Source organism: Lutjanus erythropterus, chromosome 21 (genome assembly GCF_056507025.1).
Source record: "Lutjanus erythropterus isolate fLutEry1 chromosome 21, fLutEry1.hap2, whole genome shotgun sequence".
In the NCBI taxonomy this organism is placed as follows: Eukaryota; Metazoa; Chordata; class Actinopteri; order Lutjaniformes; family Lutjanidae; genus Lutjanus; species Lutjanus erythropterus.
In genome coordinates, this window is record NC_139337.1 from 18,648,285 (window position 1) to 18,669,400 (window position 21,116).

The 21,116-nt window shown below is 39.1% G+C and overlaps 1 pseudogene; it reads left to right on the plus strand.

Moving 5' to 3' along the window:
- Positions 1–7,774, plus strand: part of LOC146307524 (uncharacterized) — a 53,976-nt pseudogene extending 46,202 nt beyond the window's left edge.
- Positions 7,775–21,116: the final 13,342 nt, after the last annotated feature.

Consider the following 21,116-nt stretch of genomic DNA (forward strand, 5'->3'; position numbering starts at 1 on the left):
TGTGCAGCAGCAATAACTATTCTATAATCTAGTGGAGCTCTACATTAGGAGTCGGATCGCCGGCCACAATTAATCATGTTTAACGCCGTTTGTCTTGAGAGGTCCATTAGTGCGTTGCAGTTTCACGCATCAGGCCGCCGAATTGCAACTCAATTTCTATAGGCTGTGTATGTTGAGCCTGCAAGACAAACTGATGGGTTTTTAACACCAAGAATAAGGAAAATGTGTTTCTGTCCTGTCTGCAGTGTTTTACAGGCCTGTAATGCAAATAGTATCTCATGTTATTTGCTGTTTAGTTAAATAACAGCCTGACCAGACATAGTGAGGGGTTTTAACACCAAAAAATGAGGGAAAATGTGTTTCTGTCCTGTCATCAGTGTGTTACAGGCTTGTAATGCAAATAATATATCATTTTTTTGCTGTTGAAGGTAGAATCAGTAGGACCTGTCCAAGCTGTTTGTAAACACACTAGAAAAATCTTTGATTGTTTGAGTCTTATTCCCAGGGCGTCAAATACTGACGTCTTGGATCGCTAAAGCGTCCCGAGCACAGCAAAAATAATGAGATAATAAGGAAACACAGGCAGAAGGCAGGGTCTGTGCAGATACAGACACACCACCACACACTTCCAGTGGGTCATGATGAGTAAAAGGAATTATGTTTATGTGAGTCTACACTGTTTTATTTTCAGGAAAAAATATTGTATATTATGCCTTTAAATTAAACAACAGCCTGCCCAGACAAACTGAGGGATATTTTCTCACTGAGAATGAGGAAAAATGTGTTTCAGTCTGCAGTGTTTTGCATCCCTATAATGTGAATAATATCACATTTTTTTGCTGTTAAGGGTCAGTAAAAGGGTAAACATTTTATTTTCACATTTGTATTTCTGTTCGGACCCTTTACTAACATTTATTTTAACTTGCAAAAGGACACAGTGTCTGTAGTTCAATTTCTGTAGCTCGTGTTAGAGCCTGTCCAGACAAACTGAGGGGGTTTTAACACCAAGAATAAGGAGAAAATGCGTTTCTGTTCAGTCTGAAGTGTGTTAGAGTCTTATAATGTGAACAATCTCTCATTTTTTGCTGTTAAGGGTCAGTGAAGGAGTAAACAACTTCTTTTCCAGTTTTATTTCTGTTTCTAACTCATGCAAAAGGGCAGAGGCTGTAGTTTAAGTCAGTAGTTGATTGAAGCAAGTGGCAGTCCTGCACTGCTCGTTTGTATCCCCTTCTTCTTCACTTCCTGCCGTGATTGACTCCCAGGCAAAGATCCAATCGAAACCAAGGGCCCCATGCATGATGTCATTTGAGTAACCTCACTAACCCTGCGTGTAGCCGAGGCAGGGACACACACACACACACACACACACACACACACACACACACACACACACACCCAGGCCTGCTAATGCCTCCTTACTTATACCTCCAACCTCTGTGATTCCAGCATTAGAAACAGCCTGTAGGTGTTACATTCACGGTCTGTTTCTCCTTCTGTCATCTCATCCTTCTTCTCTCTTCTCGTCTTTTTCACAGTTTCACTCTGTTACTGTTTCATTGTTTCACTCTGTTACAGTGTTGGCCTTTGACGGCTGCAAGAAGAAGCCAGTCAGTGCAGCGCAATGATGCAACGTTTGTGTGTGATGCAACGCGGGGCGAACACACCACTAACAGCGTTAACGTTTTGTCAACATTTTGATTCTTTATTTGAAGGGTTAGAGGAGAAAGTCTGCCGGGGCTTGCGTCAGGCTGCATTTAGAGGGAAGTTTGAAAGCAGCCAGAGTAGAGAAGAGAAGAGAGCAGAAGAGGGGGGTACTGGAGCTATTGTTCCCGCTGAAACAATGGGAGCTGCGGGGCGACATGCAGCGGTGCGCACATGAATGGCATGGCTCTGGGATGTGTGTGTGGGTCAGTGGCCCGGGGTCTCCGTCCCAAAGCCCCTTTCCCAGCGCCTCACAATGAACCTGCGCAAGGTCGCTGGCTCCTAGGGGTCACAGGCCACCCCCCTTTTGTCCCGCACTTCAAAACACATAAACATTTATAAATCAAGAACCGGCCAACTGGGGCCCCTGGGTGAAAAAAAGAAGGGGGTGAGAGGAGGGAAAGAGGGGAAAAAAGAAATAACTAGTGGCTGCAGATGCAAATTCCATCATTTGGACAGAGGTGGAAGTTTGTAAAAGTTAGTTGGGGCTCTGAGGACGGGATGGAATTACGCACGGACAAGTAAGACTGAATTTGGACTCGTTATTAAACTCTACCGCGTCTATCTGCTTCTCTCTTCTGTTGGATATGCGTTCAACATCTCCGGGATGGGATTTCTGTCGCACACTGACATGTTTGTTTCCACACCTGAGGACTCAAAGGACAAAAAACGGGGGTATAACCACCTGCACCGCTCGGAAGCGATCTGACGAAATTGCATAAAATAATGTAGTCAGTGTCGGCGCATTATCATAGTGAATGGCATTAGTTTACATCCAAACACGGAGGGAGGCTGCAGCATCGAAACACCCTGCATATATGTGAATGGACTCCATGTGAACTAGTGCAAAACTACATCGAAATGCCGCTTGTTTCTGCGCATTTTCAACCGAATTCATGCAGTTATTTGTGGGCACGAAAATCCTAAAACAGGCCTCCTCCCTCAACATGAAACTTTACTTAAAAAAAATAAAATAATATATTAAAAAAAGAAACAACTTAATTTTCCTCAAAATCAAATAACATTTATCGCCGGGCAAAATAACCTTTATTTAATTTCATTTGTGCGCATTAAAGCTGCCTAATAAGCATCGTCTTTCCGAGCAGCAGTGTAACGAATCGAAACGAAAATGTATCTTGTCTTTCTGTAGGAGAAATGTGTCCAGGTTGTGCTGCTGCTGCAGGCTCTGTAGCTCTGTATGCTCTGCAGCAGTTAAACGTTGTAGTTGCATCAGTTTTAGCAACGAGATGCTTTAATAAGCGCAGCCTTTTCCATCAGCCCCCCTCGTTTTTTGCATCATGCATCAGGCCTCCCCCCCAGCCTCACACAGCCTAAACCAAGTTGCTCTTTGTGCTATAATATCCCCCATAAAATGTACATCAAGGCTGGTTTGTTATGTTGATCTATTTATTCTCTGTTTCTTTTGTACACACCAGTAATGGGTGAAAATTGTAATTGTAACACAGCTGTATGGAGTCGTCCTATAATTTTAGATTCTTTTTAGTTTTTTTCTACAATTTTTGATCAATCATCATTTGATTTTTAGGAAGAAGATGACGTTGTTTTGTGCTGAAGTTTGATTTTTGCTGTAGTTTGTGCAAAAATAATGCTGATAGCTGTGAGGCAGCAACTTAAAATTAATAGTAGAATTATTTTAACAAAGTCTAGTGTATTTTTAGTTGTTTTTGAATTTCCCCAAACTTATAGTCAGTTTGGTGTCACTACAATCCTGAATTTTCATGATAGGAAGTTGAAAAATGACATTTTTGCCTTGTTTTCCTGACTAAACCCAAAACATACATATATTGAGCAGCACAGACAGAAAGGTAAACATACCTGCAGTTCTGCATAACAAAGATGGGATATACTGTATATTTCCAAAGTTTTAGGAGAAATATTTGGAACATTTAATACCTGGAATATTTGGGGAACATGTTGCTTAATTAATGGCTATTTTCTGCAACTGTATGTTATGTCCAAAAAATGCAATTTACGTTATTACTATAAGAAACTTTTGCATGTATTAACTGTATTGGTGTTCATTCTTTAAAATAATTAAATTCATTCAAAAATACAATGCAGTCATCAAATTTGTATTGGCGTTTTTCTTACTGGTGAAAATTGATTTTCGACTCAAAAATCAATTTCAAGCATACATCAGTTTGTAAAAAATAAAAAACAAAGTCAGTTTTGCTTGTGTTTCACTCCAAAGAGTAAACACAATTTTCCTATATAACAAAGCCTATGTGTGGTTGTCATGGGAACCATGCAGCTACTACAATATCAGTGACACATTGTTGTATATGAAAGTAGTTTGTTATGTTTTTACCTAACATTTTCTGACATCTCTTCATGATCAAGCATCTTTTTTAGTCAGTCAAAAGCAAAAATCACTTCTTGTGTAATATAAAAAATGATTACATGTTTTACAATGTTATATGGGCCACCAGTCCTGACCTGCACTGAATAGACTCCAGAATTCAGAGAATAACCCAGTAGATCCCGCTTTGTTTCAGGACATGACCTCATTCCAATTTTTTCCTCTCTTTCTTTTTTTTTTTTTTTTTTTTCAAACAAATCCTGACGGTAACGTGTGCCTGCTTAGCCTGAGCAGGGACGGTACGCTCCCCGAGCTAACATCAAACACCAAACAGCAGTTGTTATTTCATGGTTGCGTGCAAGCAGAACCAGGTCATCTGCACTGGGTTACAGGCCTGCTGGCTGTGTTTGTAGTGTCCTCCAAAGTGTGCATCTTCCTTTACAGACTCAATATAAAAATCTTTCTTTCACGGCTTTGCTTTAATTGCGGTTAAACGTACACAGTTAATTCAACAATAAATGTAATTTCACAGAGGAATATATTAGAGAAGGGATGTTTGGAAAGAAATCTAGCCTTGTGAGATGAGATTTTGCGTAGGCGGTTTGTAATTTGAGTTTGTTTAGATAAATTTAAACAACATCAGAAGAAGTTTCCTTTCAGAATGATATTCATGATCACCTGAACCCTTATTTTTCCTGCTATCATGCAATATCAACTACATGTTTTACTGTAGAAACCTTTAAAAAAAAGGATGTATGTTATTGAGGGTTATGATTTCTTGGATAAAGGGCATCTCCCGCTTCATAAACATACAGCATATAACTGAATCCTGTCTGTAATTACTGAGACAGATACTTTGTACTACTGTGCGCCCTTGTAGTGTTTTGTGTGAGTGAAGCGAGGATGAGGGTGTGGGACCTTCCCCCTCTGACATTAGCAGGGGGTCAAACGTGCATGTAGGGCACCTGGCTCTCCACCTCCCCTCTCTCTGTGATGTTAAATGTCAACCAGCAGCATCCACAGAAAGCAAGGTGAAGCCTCCATTCGAATGCTTATGCCAGGAGATTATCACGTCTGACTCCCAAAGCCATGTTTCTCTTGTGTCGGGCAATTAAAGCTGTAAGAGAGGGGAAGTTTACAGAATCATTAACCTGCTGAGATTTTCTTTGTAGTGAAGGAGATGGTCGAAGGGTTGATGTAAAGGAAGGAAAACTTTCATATGCATTGAGATGAGCTTGCTTGCACTCTTTGGTGACTTATATATACTTTATTTATACATTATTTCTGTGGATATCATCATGGCTGATGAAGGAAATTGGCACAACCATTTAGTTCCTTTGTATCTGGATTTCACTGGTTTGTTTATAATGGTCACAGGATTTCTGAGTAGCAGTGGGATGGGATGGACAACTTCTACTTGTAGTTTTATATCTATTTTGGTGTTTTTGTGTACATATCTATTTACATTGCCTCGTAGGGCTGCAACTAACAATTATTTTCATGTATTTTCACAACTGATCGACCAAACGTTTAGTTTCTAAAATGTGAGAAATTTAGAAAAATGTTTATCACAATTTCCCAGAGCCTAAGTTGATGTCTTCTAGTGGCGGGCTGTGCCCCTAAAATAATATCACAATGATTCAGGGTATTCTGCAATAATGGTCTTCTTGAAGATATAACAAAATACTAAAAAATATTTTTGGTTGAGAGCAAACAGTAGCTGTTAAGCTCTCTTCTCTGGATTTCTGGCTGTCTTCATATTCAGTCAGGTGCTTCTGTTTGAGGTGGTGAAATTAATTTGTTGTCTCGCCTCCTTTAGCGGTTAGTCTTTTTTAATTTCTTCCATATTACCGCGGTGTACTGTACATCTGATCTTTAGTAACCAAACCACTCCACTGAAGTCGCTCTCCTTTTTAGACTTAACTTCTCTACTGTGGACCTGCTAGCAAATGATATCGCTGTTATCAAGATACAATTTTGTTTTTATCATGAAAAAAATTATGAGGATATGTCATGAACAATACGATGTGGCACACTCCTAATGTCTTCAAATTGGCTGTAGCCAGCAGATGTTTGACATTTTTGATAAAACTGTCTGGACTGATTGATCAGTGATAAAAATGATAGGTAATCAATCTTCTCTCGATCAACTGATTGAATAATCAACCGATAGCTGCAGCTACACTGCCTTGGTTCATCATGTGGGGATGCAGTGGTTTGGAGGGAAGAAAACAAGGGACATGGGTGGCAAAGAAAGTGTTATATTTCACCTTGGTTTGTTTTGTGTTACTGTTGTGACTGTAATGTTGTCTCTCTTATCTTATCGGTCCTTCTTAAACTTTTTAAGGCACGACCCCTACGAATAATCAGGTTGGTGTTCACAACCCCCATAAAAAATCCATATTGCAGAAAGCGGTGATATTTCTTAAGTTTGGTGAGAGTCTGGGGCTCTGTTGGCAAATTATATCCGTGATATAATGTGAAAACCAGTCTAAAATATGTCCCTCATTTCCTATCATATTGACTGAGTAGTTTAAGTTTTCTATTTTATGTTATAAAATACAAAAGTTACTTTTTGTGTTTGACTGTCCAGAATATAATGGTTTATTTTGTTAACTGTCATTCTTGTGCTGGTTTACAGTTTTCACCATTAGTGAGTTGGCTGTTACATTTCTTGACATATTTCTGGGTTTTTGTCCATTATTTTGACACTATATTTTACTTTCTGTGGGCCCAGTAACCACACTACCAAAGTTCAAGACACAGTCTTATGAAGAAGAAGTATGTCCCAAAATTATGTATACTGCATGCAACAGTATGTACTTTGTAAGGGCAGCTGCAGTTCATAGTAAGAGTAAAAAAGAAAAAGTATGTGCATTGGAACGCAGGGTTTATTCTCCACAACACTCAGAAATTCTCCTCATGACCCCCTTGGGGGTCCCAACCCACCGGTTGAGAACCACAACCTTATATAAACAATAAACAATTGATCACAAAAAAGATGAGCATGAAATCTCGATTCGTTGCAGAATGATGTGTCTTTAAATGTAGTGAATACTCTCCGTGTGCAAACATAAAGCAGTAATTGAATTAAACAAATGAATTAATTTATTCTGGACACAGGTGCTCGTGCTCCTGGAAATCATTTTGCTCTAATAGCTTGTATTCCAGTGCGGCTGCCTCACATTGCTCAGCCACAGTCATTTTTTTAGAATAGATGCAGCAGGGGTGATACAATCAGATCACTGATTTTACAAGCCACACTGTGGATTAATATATAGTTCAATAACTGCAACGCACGCTTATCCAATTGTCTCTCAGATTCCAGATATAGTTCGGCGTGGATGTCTCACCCGAGGTGCACACAGGAGGTTAGATGTAAATCTGCGCTATCATTCGCAGAAGCGTCCTCACTCAGAAATGGCAGCAGTCAGGACCTTCCGCTGCACTTCCACTGTTCCCTAATAGAAAGCCTGTTGAGGCCCAATCAGCAGGTCTGTTCCAGGCTTGTAAGTGGATTTCTCCCATACCCCCAAGGTTTGTGAAATGGGGGTCAATGGGTCTGTTATTGTTTTTCTCTGCCTCTTTATCCCCACATAGCTCTGTGATGTCAACAGTGAAGTGACGGAGAGAGAGCCGGGCCCTGGAAAAAAAAAACCCAGAGAGGAAATAACTGCTATTATGATCTCTGCGCGTGTCTATTCTCAACAGGGCTGCAATTGTTCCAGTGGGCATGGACACGTACCCATATGAAGAAGGGAAAGAGGTAAATATCACTTATCCCCCAACAGGTCGAAATGAAACAGCAGCAGCTGGCAGAGAGCTGCTGAAAATATTGAGTTTAGTGTGAAATTTATCACAAAGCATAACCCTTACTGTCTCTCAGATGGTGCACGGTTCACTGTGCAATAATGCTCCTCATGAAATGATTTAATATGTAAACAATATTGTCAAATGTGCCATTTGTAAATGCAGCAGGCACACTGTTGTCTTATTAACATGTACTAAAGCTGGGTGTTTTCACCTTGATGCATTCACAGGAAAATGGAAACAAATGTATTTTCTCTAATGTGACTCTAAATAGAGACATTTTTTAACAGATAGGTTTCTGTCACAGGCTAAATGGCATTGTTTTCCATTGTGTTAAAGCCTGCTGCCATTTATTAAATGAAAGTGGGGATCTGTTATGAGGTGGAATTTTATGCCTCTGCCTGCAATGTGATCATTGCACCAAAGCACAGCCATAAATTTCTTTTGATATAATTGTATTAATGCAGCGAGTAATGGATGAGCATATGTTTCACACTGATTACTATCCCTCTCTGACTGTGTGTCCTACTTGCCTTCCCATCGCCTGACTATCGGAATGAGAATATGTGCCTTGAGTTAATGCTGATTGCAGCAGCTGCCAACACATGAATCTCCATGGCAACAATAATGGTTGCCAGGCAACCATGCTCTTTTAGGGACACTGAAAGAAGCCCAAAGGCTTACTAAAAATATATATGGGTATAGTACTTCTTCAACGCCTGAGCCGTATGCACGTTATGCACGGAGTGACAAACAGTTAAATGCTTTAAGACTCTGCGTGTTACTTTCTCCTGTTCTGCTGCAGTGTGCGCTTACCCTGCATGTTACCCTACTTTGGCATGAGCGCTCAGCTCCAAATGGCAGCCACAAATACTGATACCTTTCATGACATTAACACACAGAGGCATGACAGAGGAGTGAATGCTACTATAAGGCTGTGCAGTGTGTTTTGGGCCACGGACAGCCTGGTTCAAGGAGATAGTGACGGTTTTTTACACTTGAAAAATGGGGCAACTGTCAGCCATCTTGGCTCCCGCATCGAGCTTCCCCTCGGCTCGCACAGAGCCCAGGTGGCATGCGCACACGCTGTGGAACAAAGCATTCCATCAGCGCAAGTGACATCACTGCAGTCAGCTCAGCTGTTTCTGCCTGCGCTATAAATAGTATGGCGGAAAGAGCGGATTGCCTATGCAGAAAATATTTAACTCCTGACCCCGAGCCTTGAGAGAAATAGATTTTTTTTTTCTTACATGGAAGTGGTGAACTGGATCTTTGCCAGTGCATCAATCATGAAATATGGGTGTTTGTTCATGCTTGCCTTATGGTTGTATGTCTAAGTCCTTGTGCAGTATTTTAGTAAAAGTGTGATGTATTATCTCGTGCTCTGTGGTGAATTTATGATCAGTGACTAAGCTTTGAAACAGAGATGGAAACTGTGAAGGAGACATTAAAAAGTCATCATTTGTGTTAAATATACAAGGGATTTTTCAGATATAACAGGTTTAACCATGAGATTGAAAAAAATACATTATGAGATATTTTGTGTGTCACAGTATTGTTTTTTTTATTGCTATTGTTATTTAATAATAGATACAGGCTTCGTAGCATTTTATATGGGTCTATTAGTATATTGAAGTTTTTCCCCTAAACTATACAAATTGTTTTATTGAACTCTGCAATAGAAATGGTCCAGCAGTACTTATGCTGGTATTTTTGCTTATAGTGATATAATTTCTTCAGTATCTTCAAATGCTTCATATCTATAAAATCTGAACATAAGCTAAAAGGATATGGAAATCAGTAAAAATTTTGTTGAAACTGATTCTGAAATTAAATAAAAACAGACATGTTAAATTTTACTGAATAAACACACAGAAAACATTGATTTCTAAATATAGAGTTGAACAAAATATTTCTGAACACTCTACATAAGTTAATTGATCTATGTTCATTTTTAATGTGTGTTTATAATACTAAATCATAAAATGACTGTGACATGTCATCAGACATTAATGACAGATTCTTATATCTAATATCTCTGACAACAACACAGCAGCCAGCATGTTCTCCTTTAAAATTTCCATTGCGGTCCAAAAATTTGTTTTCCAGTTTCATCTTTATTAGAGTTCATATTAATGCTGAATGTTCGCCAAATAAAAAAAATGTCTGTTTATGAGTTGTAAAAAATCCTTAATAATATTTTGAAAATAGTAGATGTTCATGAGAAATTGAGCAATATGTTAATTGAGTCTTACAGACAGTAAAGCTGACAGTCACTGAACTCCAACTCCAGAGTGTGTATTTTCGGGGCAGTGGGCTTTTGTTTTCAGGATAACAGGCTTAGCTTTACATTGACAGATAGCTGACAGTTATAAGCAGCTGATCAACTTACACTCACTGTCAGTGTCAAAATATAATCTTACGCTCGTCTTGTGCTCACGCTCAGTGTCCCTGCAACCTGCAGGCAGCCTGCCTGAGCCTCAAGTCTATTTGATATGCTGTTCCAATTTGAACTTTAGTACTTATGTTTGAATGTTTGGGACTTACATATTGTTCCTTTAAATATGCTAATTTTCACAAACAGAGTGCAAAGGCACCAGGATCACGCAAACAACAATCCCTTGCAGCCATCTTCGGGCAATCCTGTGACGCCATGGCTCATTGTCACCTCATTTTGTACTGCACGTAAAATAACGACGCCATCATGAGCATGCAACGTGATGACGCACGACACAGAGGCCTTTGCGCTGTAAAAAGAGGGAATGCTCTAGTTATTGTTATTATTTTAGATTGATTTGAACAGGGTCTCCTGTGGCCACTAGGGGCCGCCTGTGGGAGGTCAGTTTCCATCTGGTTAATGATTTTATGGTGACAGTTTGTTTTCTTTCAGCCTCTAGTTGTGATGCATGAAATTACACAAAGGAATGACATTTGAACACCTTGCAATGGCTCTTAAATAGGTCAGACCTGCACATTGGCTGATAAAGCAGCGAGTATCACAGGCAGGAATCATCTTTGTGTGGTTGCCACCTAACAGCACTTCATTCATTGTGTCAAACTAATTGGATACTTGCGGTCAGGGCAGTGTCTGTGCTTTTAATATGATTGGTGAGTGTATTCTAGTCGCAGCCTTGTTAGCTCTGACTTGTTTGAACAAGAAAGTGAAGAGTTGAAGCCTCAGCGAGGGAATGCAAAGATAAAGTGAGGAGGAAAAAGCTCAGTCACACACATCCTGAGTGAGAGCTGGAGAACCAATCGCAGTCATCGATAATGTAGCGTGTCAGCCGGCTTCCTGCAGTGGCTTATGCACATGCCCCGTTCTCTTTGAAACGCACACACTAACACACACAGCAGGCTGCGGCTGGTGAAGTCCTCCTTCGCCCCCGATGCTGCTCGCTGCCGGTCCAGCCAGCCAGGCTGAGGGGTCGTGGTGTGGCTGGCCGGGCGCCAGGACGTGTGCAGGGGGCTATGCCATGGCGTTGGCCCTCGCAGGCTGGCAGCATTGAGGAGCGTAAAGGCATTCAGTAGCGTGAATGTCCCTTTGTCTCAGAGCAGCGTGCCAGGCTAGCTCTAATGAGGCAACTCTTTGTGGCAGGCCTCTCAACATCAAGTGGGCTGGTGGACTCATTAACCTGACTACTGCAAATAAAGCAGGCAGGCACAAGAGACGCCTATGATAGCACACTTAAGGCCCCGCTGAATCCCCCCACCGCCACCATCATCCCTCCACCTCCTCCCTCTCCTCTTTTCCCTCCAGTCTCTCAGGCTTCCCAGGGCTCCTCTGATAGGAGGAAATCAGCCTCTGGCCTATTTCAGGTGTCCCAAATAAGGGATGGGGGTGATTTCCACTTTCCTTATTCTGTCTCCTTCATACCTTGAGCTTTAATCAGTTTTTGGCTCTGCACGGTAACCTGGTTTTTGCTGAAAAATGAATGAACTGGGTTTGCTTGCTTCTGTGGAACACATGTCGTTGGTTGGTGCACAAATGTGATCCCAGTTTATATGTTTATTCAGCTCAGTATTTCTTTCTGTTGATGCATCTCGATGATCTGGTTGACGCAGAGAAGACATACTTCCCATTAGAGCTGCAATGTTGATTAATCATCAGCTATTAAATAAATCATCAACTATTTTCGTAACTGATTAATTGTTTTCAGTAATTTTTCAAGGAAAAAATACCTGATTTCAGCTTCTTAAATAAATATTTATGGTTTGTTTTCTCCTGTATGACAGCAAACTGGATATCATTGGGTTGTGGACAAAACAAGACAATTTGAGGACGTCATCTTGGGCTTTGGGAAACACTGATCAACATTTTTCACATTTATCTGACATTTTATGGACAAAGCAACTGATTGATTAATCGAGAAAATGATCAGCAAAGTCATTGATATTAAAAATAACCATTAGTTGCAGCCCTGCTTCCTATTACCTCATAAATGTCATGTGCGAGCTGTGAATAGATTTAATCTTGAGATACAGTTGGTTTGCAGATTTCGTTGGATGTGGCGGCGCAGAGCATTGAATCACGTGCTTTAGGTCACCGGGGGTTTCAGACACCTGCGAGGGGTTGCATAGCTTATTGGACAGGTTGTAAGAAAACATTTTTTAAAGTATACCTCTGGCCTATACCTCAGCATTTCATTCATTTATGTGAAGAAAGCTAAATTAAAGTTATTTTATTATTATTATTAAAATTTAGATGATTATTTAAAGGAGCAGTATGTAGCAGCTGCACATCCAGAACTGAGTACTACAGTCCGAATAGTGATTTGGAGCCATAGACAGTATATAAAACAGGCTAAAATACTATTTAATATATGGTCTATGGTTGACTTGAGGAAGCTCAGGCAGGCTGCAGGAGCACAGGACATGCTTAACGTTGTAATTTGACAGCTAAGGACGAGTCCTACACTGTAAACTGATCAGCCGTTATGAACTTTTAGTTGTCTGTCAATGTAAAGCTAAGCCTGTTATCTGTTTGTTATAACTGCCCTGAAAATAGTTTCAGTTCAGTGGCTGCCTTCCTTACTGCCTGCCAGACTCCGTTAACATATTTCTCAATTCAACCGTTGTCTGCTCCTTCTACAAGATTATGAGTCATTTCTTACAATTAGTCATTAAGATATAAACTTTCAAAATATCTCACAGGACGAGGACACAGTGAAGACCTGAATACAAGCTACATAAAGTCACAGAACCTTAACTTTCTGCTTAACAGCCTTGTCCTGCATTAGAAAAGTACACAATAGAAACAGGTAACAGAACAATTACAAGAAAACACTGAATTTGTATATATGATCGTTAAAAATTAAAGGCACTATGTGAAATTTTCAGAAAATCCTTAGTTGTGTTATTAATGACACCGGTGGCCGATAAATGAACTGCAGTCCTTTACATAGAAATCAGTCTGCAGGTTGTTATAGGCAAAGGTCAAATTTTTTTTGTTACGTTGCAACGTTAACACATTACAAAACAAAGCAGTTAATACATCTAAAATGCCTCACATTGACAAAATGCATAATACAGAGAGAGAACTTGATTCTATTTCTTTAGAATATCAGGAAAACTAATTTCTGATCAAAATCAAAATTATCTGAAGTTAATTCATTAACTGTTTGGGTTAATTGTACAGTTTATCAATTGTTCTCTGCTGCGTTGAATATAATATGGAATAACCACAAATATGTCACTCAGTCAGGGGTCGTAAGTTTACTCAGCGATAGAAAAGGGGTCCCCTAAGGATAAAGGATGCAACTGTTTTAGGTATTTAAACACAGGTCAGTGTGCATTTGTATTTTAGTCACATTTTCCTCCCATTAATCTACTATAATTTGTTATTCTTGATCAACATTAAATTGCAGTTTAATCAGTAGCAGCACAACAGAAGCACAGCTAGAGTAACCGCAGTGTATTCTGTAATTTGGTTGATTCAAACGTGGAAAAAGAAAACGGAGAGTGATGTATGGGAGAAATATTTCAATCGTTCTCTCTTTTAATCATGAGATAAAACTTTATTATGTCCAATTTATTGCTCTGTTGTTGTTGTACTGTTCTCTCTCTATTGATTGATATGTTGTAGGTGAAATATCGCTTCCAAACACATTTTGGCTGTCAAGGTGCTGTTTCATTGCTCTCAGTCTGATTTCAGTTTTGCAGTAAATGAGTCAAGTCTTTTTTATACCATCTTGAATCTTTTAAACTTATCAACTTGGGCAACGCGTTGATCAGCTTGACTTATTGAGGTCAGTGAAGCCTTTATGAGTTGTTCTCCCAACTAATGAAGCAGTTGTAATGTTGGAAACGAGGCATCATAAGCGAGCGTGCTGAAATACATTTGCTAACTTGTTTTGATGAATATTTTTACGGTGGTGTTGAAGTCGTATAGCTCGATGCTGAATTATGTATCCATGTGAAAGTGGGTCATGAGCAGCTGTTCTCTGTTCGCTGACAAGGACAGGTCAGAAGCTCATCTCACGTTCTGATGATAGCGTGTTGTTTTATATTTCTCCTTATTATTTATCTCTCATGTCCCTGCTGGTTATTAACGCTCAGGGTTATTGCTGATGGGTGTGGACCTCTCAGATATTGATTCCATGTTAATGTCGTGTACTGTTTGATATATGGCCTTTGAAATTGCTCAAGCATTTGATCAGGTTGCCTGTATGTAGATTAGATTCATTAGATATTCCCCCTGCTATTTTTCATGATGTTTCCTCACATTCATTTTACGGCCGCTCATTGTCCTCCCCGCAAAGTAAATGATTTTAATCTGGCGATGCTGGTGTGTGCTCTCAATAAGCTCTGCACAAATGCAGCCAGTCGCAGCGCAGAAGGTGGGAAGAGGCTAACGCCACAATAAGCGCTAATCGTGCAAGTGCCTCATTTTCTGAAAAGGAATATTCATACCAACATCAAAGGGGTGAGCACTCCTGACACTGACAAATTGCAGATGAGGTTTCATTAATTAAGTAGGCCACTAATGTTTATTTAAATGAAATTTACGGCTGCATTATTGATTTGCCACCACAAAATTATGTGACATGATGCACATGGATTGTGAGCAGGAGCTCTCTGCAGGCGCTGACAGACAGCGGGAGTGTGAATGGGGGGATGGATGGATATTTGGAGGGGGTCTAGGTATGTCTGAAGCCTAAAGATCGCAGTGGAAACACAGGAAAGAGGGTTAGGAAACAGTATAGCTACTGTAGGTACTTTCTGCCTCTATATCCTCAGAATGAGGCCAGAGCTTGTGGAGAAAAAAAACGTTGTTGTTTGCATTTAAATCGCAGACTATTTGAGTGTGAGAGCTAAGGATGGAAAGAAATCCCTGCCAGCACTATTTCTGCTTTTATAGGACATGCTGCAAATGAAAGTAGCAATAATTGACAGAAAATATACATCCAATTCCCTCGACTTCACTCGGTAGATAATACGAACAGCAGAGCCTCATATCTCCTCTCAACATTTACCACACATCAGCATTACCCTGTGCTGTCTGCCCTCTGTGTTTTCTGCCTCTCTAACTGGTGACTGTCAATTTCAGGTGTCCTATCTTTGTTACTGTCATCACTTTATAGCTGTAAACGGTTTATTAAAATGACACCATACAGGGAGAGGAAATGCTTCACATTTGTGGTTTGAATTTCGAAAATCTTCAGTGCATAGCAAGTTCTCCTCTGACCGACGCCATGAACCTACACAGTAATGAGGGGCAGCATCTCAGTATTATATCAGTATGGTGATACTAGACACTAGATATTGTCTCAGATTTTGGATATCATTATATTGTGGTATAGCAGAAGTGTTGTTTTTTCCTGGTTTACAGCAAACTGATTTGACTTTACCCACATAGTTGTTACAGCCACATAACTCATGATCATTTATCAAAAATACTGTGATTTTGTCCTCATCACCCAGCCCAATTTTGGATTTATATTTCAGCTGTATGTGTTGTATTTTACCGCTTTAGATCTTTAAGGTTGAGGTAATTTTAACTACTGTTTTTACTGCTGTGTAGTTTAATCTACAGCAATGTATCATGTTCTATAAGATCATCATATGTTTGCACTATTTGAGAATTTATGGTGTGTTATTTTAGAGAAAATGTGCAAATCAATAAAACACAGACTTTATAGATATTATTTATGAACCATATCACCCAGCCCTAACTGTAACTAATTTCTTTAAAAATACAGCCAAATTCTTACAGTAATGAAGAATTAATCTAAAATAAAGTAAATTATCATGCAGTTTGATGCTTTGTGGCAACAAAAACAGCACTGAAGATTAGGTTATTGTGTGATTTTACAGCATTATGCAGTGTATTCTTTTTACTAGAAGCAAATAGGCATAGAAGCCAAATGCAGCCATGGACATTGTATATTCATTGTCCATCCTTCTTTCTGGAATGGAACAAAAAGGTCAGTAATATCACACTGAGAAAATAAAAATACACTTGGGCATATGGTCCAATGTTATGACCAAGACTACATTTTTGTTCACATTAAATTTGTATAATTCCTGCAAATATCTGGCAACCACAAAAGAGCATTTTCAGAAAACCGTCCTCAGCAGTTTGAATATTTGAAACCTTTTTGTATGACTGCTCTCTCTTGAATAGATTCAGTAAGTTAAATGCGCAATATGTAAATTCTGCCATTATGGGTCTCTCTTACATTAAACAATCACAAAAGATGTAGTTTGCTGACACTGTGAAGTATCATGGGATCACGGGAGTTGTTATGAAAATCTACCTGAAATGACTCATAAATCATATTCAGTGAAGTATTTAAGTTTTATTTGACTTTATGACTGTATCCAACATATCCCATGTTTTCCTGGAAGTTATAGCAACTAGCTAGCAACAGCTAGCAGGAAACACACCTTTACCTTGAATAGATTACAGATTTCTCTGCGTTTGAACACTGTTAGAAACATTTTTGACATTTTAATGTGGAAATGTTAGATATTATAACTTTATGGCTAGTATTATACCTGCATATAGTTTATATGAATAACAGTGTATTTTGCAGCAGTAGCAGGGGAGATTGTTTTCTCTGTTTTTGGTTAGTTGGCTAATTAAAATAACCTCATGTTGTACGTTGTTTCAGCTTTGCCATGTGAGTAATGACCCATTTCAGTCATTGAATTTGGACTTGTGCACTTCTGCTCGCATCTATTACAGCTATAAGCTATTTCATACATTTTTCAAAAATCAGTATTTAGTTTGTCATTTTCTTGTATTCTTGCATGTGTAATAAAAATTAAATGATGTTACCCGTAGCCAATAGCAGTGTTAATAAAAGAAACACTGTGTATATATATGTAAATACACATATAGATATAAAATTCCCTTTAAAAAACAGCAACAATACACCAATACAACGAAATGTATTTAACTCAGTCATACAAATTAGCAGCAAGGATCAATAAAGTGCATATTTTTCAAAGTAGTACATGTGGCAAATGCATGTAACAGTTTAAAAAGTGCATGTTTCTGTTCAAAAAGTCAGACGTTTTCCCAAGGGGTCGGATCAAGGAGACAAGTCTAACCAGTGATTTGTACATTTTACACATGTACATGTGTAGGAACTGCACATAAACTCTTGGTGCTGTTTGTCAACACAACACATGTAGACGGATTGCTATTGACAAGTATACACAATACACCAAGGGCTACTGAGAAGACTCAATAAAATTGAAGGATTGGCTTGTTGCGATCCAAGGCCTTTCTAATTTCCTGTAATAGACTCCTCTTTGCTTTGAAATGTGATTTAGGCTGGAGGAGTGGGTTTTGGGAGTCTGTTAGCCACTCTATCCATCGCTCCTCCCTGTAATGGAGAGCATACGAGTCACAGGAAGGTTTTTTTTTTTTGTTTTTTTGTTTTTTTTAACCAGGCAGAGACACACACCGCAGCATTCGTGCAACAACCGCAGCCTCTTGTCTGTCCCACAGTGAAACATTTGACTGAACAAAAATCAATCGTAATTAGATCGGATGAAATGAATCCAGGTGTCAGAGTTCAAGCTGATACAAATAAACCAAACCGTCTGTTTGCTGGATTTGTACCGTGATTTATTTGTGATGCTAAATAAAACAATGCTGCTGCTCTTTCTGTGTGTAAACTGTGAAGGGTACTTTCATTTTTCTTATGTCAGTGCTGTGTCAAGATTTACCAAATCCATGTTTGGATTTGACTTTAAATTTTAAAGGCATGCAACATTTTGCTAAAACACTTACTGTCCATACAATGTATAGACTCATATAAACAATCCTTTTCAGTTATCACTTCTGACCCACTAGAAGTGTGCAGTGGTGTCTGTATCTGCAGAGACCCTGCCCTCTGCCCGTATTTCCCTTTTCTTTTCTTATTATTTTGCTGTGTCAGGATGGTATTTGATGTCCTTGGAATGAGACTCAACAGTGTCTTTCTGGTGCATTTATGAACAGCTCAGATAAATCCTGCTGATTCTACGTTTAAGGTCACAACTTTTGATTTTTCGATTTGAAAATGAGGCACGAGGATCAGATTGTTGGTTTTATGCCCCGACAACTGTCATTTTCATTTTTAAATTCTTCTTCAAAGAGATTGTCTATATGGTATCAAGTGTGATATAATGATATAACGGTCTGTAAGCTACGCTGTGTGTTTTTTCTTTGGACACGTGAGGCGCCACAAGTAGGCGAGGTAGGAGAGAAAAAAATATTGGGTGAATCTCAGGTTCTGCTTTTGATTTTGATCTTTGAAGTTGAAAGCTCATTTTGATCGATTTTTCGATTTAAATTAAAAATTGTGACACGCCTAGTGCCATCACACAGTCTGAACTGGTTTATTTTACAGACTGTAAAATATTACAGTACAAACACGCTCTTTGGTGGCTTCTTTTCTATTTATGCGACTTCACAAAGACAAGAATGCACACACATGCTTGTGTCAGGGTCCGTACACTGTGCTTTTATTGTAGAAACAGATCTTCAGTGTGTGTGAGTGTGTGTGTGTGTGTGAGTGGAGCAGATGAAACTGTTTCTGTTCTCCTCTTCCTCTCGGGCAGCGCTCTGATGGCAGGTCCAACGGGATGACTGCCTGCCATCTGTCCAGGTATCCTGCTCCGCATGCCTTCACCCCGCAGCTCTGTGGAAGAGTCTGAATCTGTGCGCATGCCTGTGTGTGTGTTTTTGTGTGTTTTCTGGGTTTTTTTCACTCTCAGAAACATGAGACAGTAACACTCTCTCATGAGCCTGACTTCAATCTGCAGCAATTTCATCCACTCTCTTCCTGATTATTATTTTGCATCATCTCCAGGGGCGTCACGATTCTCCAAATCTATGATTCATTTGATTTTTGACTTAAACATTTTTGTTTTTTTTTAAGCACTGACAGCCATGCCATTGTTAGACTATCAAGTCATTATTTGTAAAGATCAACAGATCATTGATTTAAGCCCTTCTTTAAAGCTACTACTACAAGTTTTTATGAAACACCCTCCATTTAATGCTGATGCTTCTATATGACCTACATGAGCAAGTGAGATTATCAGCAACAAGATCAGCATTTTCTATATAGTTGTTCTTGATGGCTGCTGCTTGATCAGATTCTGCTTTCAATCAGATGAAACAAGCCTGTGTTTACATTTTCCCAAGTAAAGTTACGGAGTTATATGTTAGCCAGTTAAAAAGAAGCATGAGTAGATTTTTATTTAGATAAATTTATGTTTTATGGTTATGGTGAGGAAACACTACCACTGTATGAAAGTTCTTTGTAGTTGCTTTAAAAAGACATATTTTCCTGTCATATCTTTATCTGTACTACCAATTAAAGATCCAAAAAGACTGTCCCAAAATTGAAAAAGATAATCTTTAAGGTATGAAGCTACGTTGTCTTTTAAGTTTTCTTTTCTTTTTTTTCTTCAGACACACTACAGACGTGTGTAAGTAGGCGGGAGTGGAGAGGGGGGGAAAAAAAAGCACTGATTCTGCCTTTAATTTTGATGATTAAACCTGAAAGGTTATTTTGATTGATTTTTGATGTAACATTGAAATTGTGACACCCCTAATCTTCACACACATGCTGACACTTGTTGAACACGTATGAGTCCATCACACTGGTGCTCTCTAGCACACACAGGCACTCCCACCACCCAGGGATATATACCTGTATGTGAATGTGTGTGTGTGTGCGCATTTGCAGAGACAGAGAGGTGTAGAGGTGGAAGGCAGAGATAGGACAGTACCGTGTGTGTGTGTGTGTGTGTGTGTGTGTGTGTGTGTGTGTGTGGTGGCAGGTGGTAAATGACATTGTGAGCCAACAGGCTGAGGTCAACCTCACTGGGCATACACCCAAGCTATATTATCAACTGGGTAGCTGGCAGCTCGCTCTGCTGTACTGACGCTGCTGCCCACACCCACTGCTATCCACATCTAGACAATCTCACACACATACAAACACAGCACCTATATATGCGCGTGCACACACACACACACACACACAGATTCTAAAGAAATGTAATGGTTTTATTACTGGTAGCAGCAGCTTTACATGACCATTGTAGCACCAATTTAAACACTGAAAATTACCTTGGAAAAATGGCCGATATGTTCTGTCTCTCTTGTGGTGTGGATATTTAGAAATAGAGGGAGGCCAGTATTCATTTTAACGGTAGCATTTTAAATTATCCACAGCATTTTTATTCTGCAGAAGCAACCATTTTTGTGTCTTCCCTTGTCACACAATGTCTCTATTTAGTAGATTTAGACATTTTAACTCCCTCTATATTGGATTTTAATAAATATGTTGAAATTGCTTGAAATTGTAGATGCTTTACTTTCATAATAAAGTGCTCTCTGATTGAATTATTTGCTTTTTGGATAAATAAATAAAATCAGTTGGATATTATGGGGCCAAGTCTACTTACAGACAGGTGACACATTTTGTAACATCAAACTTTGTTGTGTTTTCCTTTAATTTGTCATCCCTCTGTAGACTTACATCACAAAACATGAATTTGGTTGTTTATAATAGCACAATAACATCTGATTTAATGTGATGAAGACATGAAATTATCATTCGGAGTATATGTATATAATTATGTAATTTACCACAGCTGCAAGGTGCTGGAAAAGCTTGAAAATTCTTGAAAAGTGCTTGAATTTGACTTTGAAAAAGGTGTAGAAACCTTGTGTAAACAAATATAAGGACACTGTAAGTGTTAATTTATGTACTATGTACTTATGTACTTAATTTATGTAAACTATAGTTTACAGTAACACATTTTATACTATTAC